Below are 6,000 nucleotides of genomic sequence, written 5' to 3'. Positions count from 1 at the left end.
GAAACCGTTTCATCAGATAATATAACGAGGATGATATTTATTAGCAATGTGGAACACGGGGGGGGGGGCTTCTTTTTTTTGGAGCAAGAAAAGAAAATGACCCTTTTATTAGATTGAAAGTCATTGATTAATCAATGACTTTTATGCACATTCAAATAATTCGGGCTATAAGTAAATAAAATTATTTTTCTCTGATAAATTTTTCCAGTGGTCGTGGAACTTTTTGGAGATGATAAAAAACATCTGTTTATTGCCCACTCCGCTTATTCGTAATATCTACATCTAATTTGAACTTTCGGAAGCCAGTTGTGCATGCACCCCCCTCCCCGAGATAACGGATTAATTCCGCCCCAGGAACAGATTTAGGCATCCTCACGATCACAGAACCTTATCCGCCAATTTACATTTTTTTTTGCTACACTCTCGAACAATAGATGGCGCTTTATCACGAGATTCATCAATCAATCGAATCGTTTTCTCTTGTTGCGTTGCTGTCCCTTATTGGCTTTGCTGTCGCGTACGCTTGGGTAAGATCTTTGATTTGATTTGATTTTAAAAATGTAGGAAGACCTAGGTTGATATGACTATTTCACAATAAGTTATGTTGTGATTACTGATGATTGTGAAAGAAAAGACCGTGGCTTTTTTTTTAAATTAAAAACACTCAACCGACACTGAAATTGAATTGATGGGACCAGAGGCATGAGAGGCAGGACTGATGCACTCACACAGTCACAGTCACTCTAGGCGACACCCCAATACTTACCCGTGCTAATAAACTGGGACTCCACTCACGCGCGTTTGGGCCTCCCTAGCTTAGAACTAAGCACTAATATCACCTTAAAAACTAAATCTACAAGGTATGTATAATCTATTTACAAATTTAATAATGTTTAATCGGTACTCACCGGTTCTTTTGTTGCATTTTCAGACCATTTCTCACAATTCTTCGTAAATATTTGCGGCAAATTTTGTCGCCATAGACAGCTTAGCGTCCATCTTTATTGATAAATGGAGCGCCCTTTACGATAGTTGTTAATGCCGCGGAGAAATCGTTAGGCATTTTGGCCTGTGTTCAAGGCGTTCTTTCTGTTTTATTTTTTATATTGAAGATTGTGCATTTGTTGAATAGCGCCGTCTACGTCAGGTATGAGATCGAGTGTATAAATACACTCTTCCAAAATAATTATGATTCCGACCTGGCGCTGTTTAACTTCAATCTCTTTCACCTAAATTAGCGATGAATGCTAGCATTATAAAATATATATTATTAACGTCTGACGAAAAGAATAACCAACCGATCAGCTGACGAGAACGCGAATCACGTGATCTTCATATCAGCTTCGATCGCGAGTCAGAAGAAAAGAGCAGCTGCCCAGAAAATCAGGAAAAAGCCGTGAAAATGTAAGTTCCCCTTCATTTCTTTCATTTTTTGTTGTTGCTAACGATGCATTTACACTATAAAATTATAATTTAAATAAGAGAAAGGAATTATAGCTTGTACTTGTGATATAATGTTTAAATATCCTGTTCTCAGAGATTTCTAACCAAAAATACTACTGATGTCGCCTATGAGGTCCATACATGTAATGTTGGACCTCATTGGTACTAGGAGTGGTCACAGTCACACACGTATTGCGACTTGCGAGGTTACTAACCTCGCACCATGAACCGCGTTTGGCAGTGGATTTCTAACTAGTGGGTCGGGCGTGCTGAGCCTGGGACGGTGGGACCCCACTTCATAGACCCGTAACACAAAGCTTAGCAATGATCGTAGACGTAGAACATTTTCCTACGATTGATTCCATCGACTACAATGTCAATCACTCAATGTATCTGGGGAGGCGCGATAGCTCAGTCGGTAGAGCGGGGGTTTCGGATTCCGGTGACCCGGGTTCGATTCCCAAGTGGTGCGCTAGTGCCCTTTGGTAAGGCATTTATCCTCATTACCAGGTCCCTCGGAGAGGACCTTAAGCCGTTGGTCCACTGGTTGCTTGCTCACAGGCATTCGTGCTTTCTTAGCAGTCAGGTATAACCTCGGTATAACTAGGGACTACAACATAACATAATCATATTCGTAAAATTAAAATCAAGTGTACGATCAATCGCTAACTGAAAGTTTTGTGTTTCGGGCCGGGGGGGGGGGGGGCACTCGACCAAAAAAGTGGTAGGGGTGTGCCGCGGGCGAGACAAAAAACGGGGGCCTTGGAGCGGGCTTATTGTAAAAAGGAGGGTCCTCGGAACGGGCTTCGGAACTACAAATGTTTGTGAAAACGGGGGTCCTTGGAACGGATCGCCAGCGTGTGAGTGCGTATGCATCCCTGTGGAACGGGCATGCGTGCATGATGCAGCTAGCACGGCCTCCGCCGGGTGCGCTTGCGCAGAGGCGATGGTCGGACAGCGCTCTGCGGCCGCTTTTCACCAAAATTGCAGCTCCTTGTAGCAGATCAATGCGACGGGAACGGCGTAACGAAAAATATGCGAAGCTTTGGAGCGGATTTCTTTCTTCTTTTTTCTCAATAAGAAGAAAATGCTATGCTTTGGAGCGGCTTTCTTTGTTCTTTTTCTCAAGAAGACAAAAATGCTATGCCTTGGAACGGAAATTTGAGTGTAAAAATGGGGGTCCCCTCTGCGGCACATACCCACTATGCATTATATAGGCCTACTGAGTGCCCCCCCCCCGGGTTACGGGACCCTGGTGTCCACCACACACGACAACTATAGCTTGATTTTTCTGTGCGCGGCGGCATGTAATGAACCCTTGGGTGGGACTGATAAGCTGAGCTTAACGTTAGAAATATATTTCTTGGGAAAAAACCTCAGCCAGTCATTTTCAGATTGAAAAAAAAAATGGTGCCCCATGTCTGCGCACCCATTCACTTCACTGTTCACACACGATTCAGGGATTTTGGCAAGAGTTCCATATCATATCAGTACAGTAGAGGCGCTGGTCCAAAAATTGGGATTGTCCCAGAAAACAAAGATATCCTCATTAACCAGGAGAAATCATGTCTTGATAAACTGAGATTGTCCTTGTTTATGGGGACAGTTTTTTTTTCACTTACGCCTGCGGGACATAGACGGCAAGTACGGGGATGGAGAGGGCTAAAATTAGATTCAGTGACCTCAGTTCCCTCCAGTTCACCGTCTATTTTTCACGACTTGCCGTCTTCCAATCTTGTAATGAAACCTGATATGTTTACATTGACTAGCGCACTCAATTGATGTTGGCACTCGACCACTCACAAGTTTTGCGAGGTTAGTATTAGTATACTAACACTCGACAGGTGAATGAACTTTCATAGATTTCTTGTGTGGAGAAATCTTTGAGGTAAGAGTTCCATATGCACATGCACCTAGCCTGGAGGCTCCTGGAGAGTAAAAATAAGTCTACTACATGTATACGTAGGCTTACTCCCCTGGAGCCTGGAATTGCTTTCCATACGGCTACACATACGGCCCCAAAACCTGAAACTTTTGCCTCCGAGAATTCTACTTTCCAACTAAAAGATCTAGCCCTAAATCGTGTACATGGGGTACAACTCCATTTCCGACATTTCTACGATATTGATTTCATTTTTAAACAAGAATTCATTAGAAAAACAAGAAAAATGTTATATGAAAAGACGGGAAGAGCTTATGGCCGTGTTTACGTCGCCATCTTGATTTCTTTGTCTTTCGCTTGGCGACAGCACGCAAACCAAGCGAGAGAATATTTTTCCAAATTATCAAAAAACTACTTGAGAACGAAACTGGTACAAAGATTACACTGAAAAGAGGCAATTGTACCCATAGAATGTGTTTTGTGCATTGACATTCAACCCAGTACCAAGAGACCATGTCCTGCAGAATGTCGAGCAAGAGGATATATTTAATATATAAAACTATAAAATAACATAAAGTATTTTTGCCAGGTGCAAATAAATGGATTTATTTATTAAAGGAGAATGAAACTCTTGGAGCAAGTTAGCTTTTGTGAAAGCAGAAAAATCAAAGAATAAGATCAACACAAGTTTGAGTAAAATAGGACAAGCAATAGAAGAGTTATGATCATTTGAATGTCGAGATCACTAATGCTATAGAGATCCTCCCATTGGCAATGCGACCAAGATCTATGATGTCACAGATGAACAACTCTCCCCTTTTGGACACTGAAAATATACCCCAAAACATCTCTTTTCGCTCATTCTAATCATATGACAAACGATTCATCAATGATATAATGTTGTGAAACCTTTGTACTTGTCCTCTCATAAAGAGAACACCTCACCTTGTGATAGACTCTATAAAAGTGAGAATATAAGTGAAATAAGTACTAAAGTAATGAGGGAGTTGTACGTGTGTGACATCACAGATCTTGGTCGCATTGCCAATAGGAGGATCTACATGGCATTAGTGATCTCAATATTCAAATGCTCATAACTTTCTTATTATTCATTCAATCTTCCTCAAACTTTCAACAATATGTTTCTTTGATTTTTCTCTTTGATATGGATTCAGCTGGTTTCAAGGGTTTCATTCTCCTTTAATTATTTTTGTTCACACTAAGTTTAAGCTAAAGCAGTTATGAGAAGTTTTCATTGTGCATTCATATTTTTCCTATATTTATGTTAAACCTGTCTCTCAGTTGTCAACCTTTGGTCCACCTGTCTTTGAGCCAAGAGATGACAAATCCCACGATTTGAGTCAAATGAAATCATTTTTTATTCATAATAACCACAATAAATATATTATAATCTACTGGTTAGTGTTTGTAAGTGTATTTATGCAACTAAAGGCAAGACTACATAATATTTTGGGGGTTAATCAAGCATTGTTACATACATGTATTTACCCGAAAAATTGTGATGTGAAATTTTGTCTTAAACGATGATCGCGCAAAATTATTTTGGTAAGAGTTATCCCTAACGAGTTATATATCATTGGAAAGGTCTCACTCTAAAGAGTTGAAATATGCATGTTATTTTCCTATAGGATGTAAAGTTTATCTGATTCTGATATTTATTGGGAAGTATATTTTTTCACAGTTTTCCACAAATTTTGACCTTTAACTTTTTATGACATTACCCCATGCCTTTTCTGATTGCATTTTTGAATTCCTCAGACAATTTCCTTTCAGAATATATATACTTTTATGGGTATAGGATGTCAAACATAAGAAAAAATGCAATTGTATGAAACAGTGTGATTTTGGAGGAAAATTTGAGTTGTAACGGAAATGGGCCCAACTGAAAACGCATGGCCGTTTGTGAGTCAAGACTAGTCGAACTATCGGCTGATAATCGTTTAAATACCCCTTCCGGTATCAGCGCTTCTCGCTAGCATAGCGGGAAAAGGCCTTGGCTGCAAATAAAACGAGGTGAGTTTGAGTCCCAACTAAGGTAAGCAACAGTAAAAAAATGATAGAAAAAATCTGAGGTGAACGAACCGGAAGTCTCAACAATCTTTTCTTATATTTGGTAGGGGGTGCATATGGAACTCTTTCCTTTTGATGAGAAAAGCTGCATGTTGAGGCTGTCACATTAAATGCCTAAAATTCATTATTTTTCCACCAATTTGATTTTGAGTTGGCTTTTCTTATGAATGGGCCTACTTTACTTTACTATGTAATGATGTAGTATGAGTGTATACCGGTAGATCTTATGTTATAGTGAGACCACCACATATCTACCACCTCTTTTGAAACTGACCACCTCGCGCACATTAAAATTATTGGGTAGTACAAACGATACGCGTGGGAGAGTAAAGAGAGAAAGAAGGGGAAAAAGGTAAAAATTTATTAGAATTTATCAAAATTGTTTTGATTAGACCCGAAGAACAGTTCATACCAAGAAATCGGATAGGAAACAGCTTTAGAACAAATATCTGTCGTCAATAGTCGAATCATGTGCCGGAGCTCGCAGTGAAAGTAGTGAGACGATCATTTAGCATGTTGACATTATAGAACTGATTTGGAAGAGTCAAAATATTTCGCCACCGCGACAAGAATTGACTGTAAAT

The 6,000-nt window shown here is 39.9% G+C and overlaps 1 protein-coding gene across 3 annotated transcripts in view; it reads left to right on the top strand.

The window, feature by feature from the left end:
* Positions 1-432: 432 nt before the first annotated feature.
* LOC129276450 (cyclin-dependent kinase 11B-like) overlaps positions 433-6,000 on the top strand; it is a 27,699-nt gene continuing 22,131 nt past the window's right edge. For 2 of the 3 annotated variants that reach the window (XM_064109226.1, XM_064109223.1), the window contains exon 1: positions 433-527. The gene's annotated coding sequence lies outside the window, so the exon portion shown is untranslated. Of the gene's footprint in view, positions 528-740; positions 861-6,000 lie in introns of those variants that run through there. The other variant, XM_064109224.1, reaches the window with a different exon arrangement.

Source organism: Lytechinus pictus, chromosome 14, assembly GCF_037042905.1.
Source record: "Lytechinus pictus isolate F3 Inbred chromosome 14, Lp3.0, whole genome shotgun sequence".
In the NCBI taxonomy this organism is placed as follows: domain Eukaryota; kingdom Metazoa; phylum Echinodermata; class Echinoidea; order Temnopleuroida; family Toxopneustidae; genus Lytechinus; species Lytechinus pictus.
This window is presented reverse-complemented; position numbering and strand designations above follow the sequence as displayed.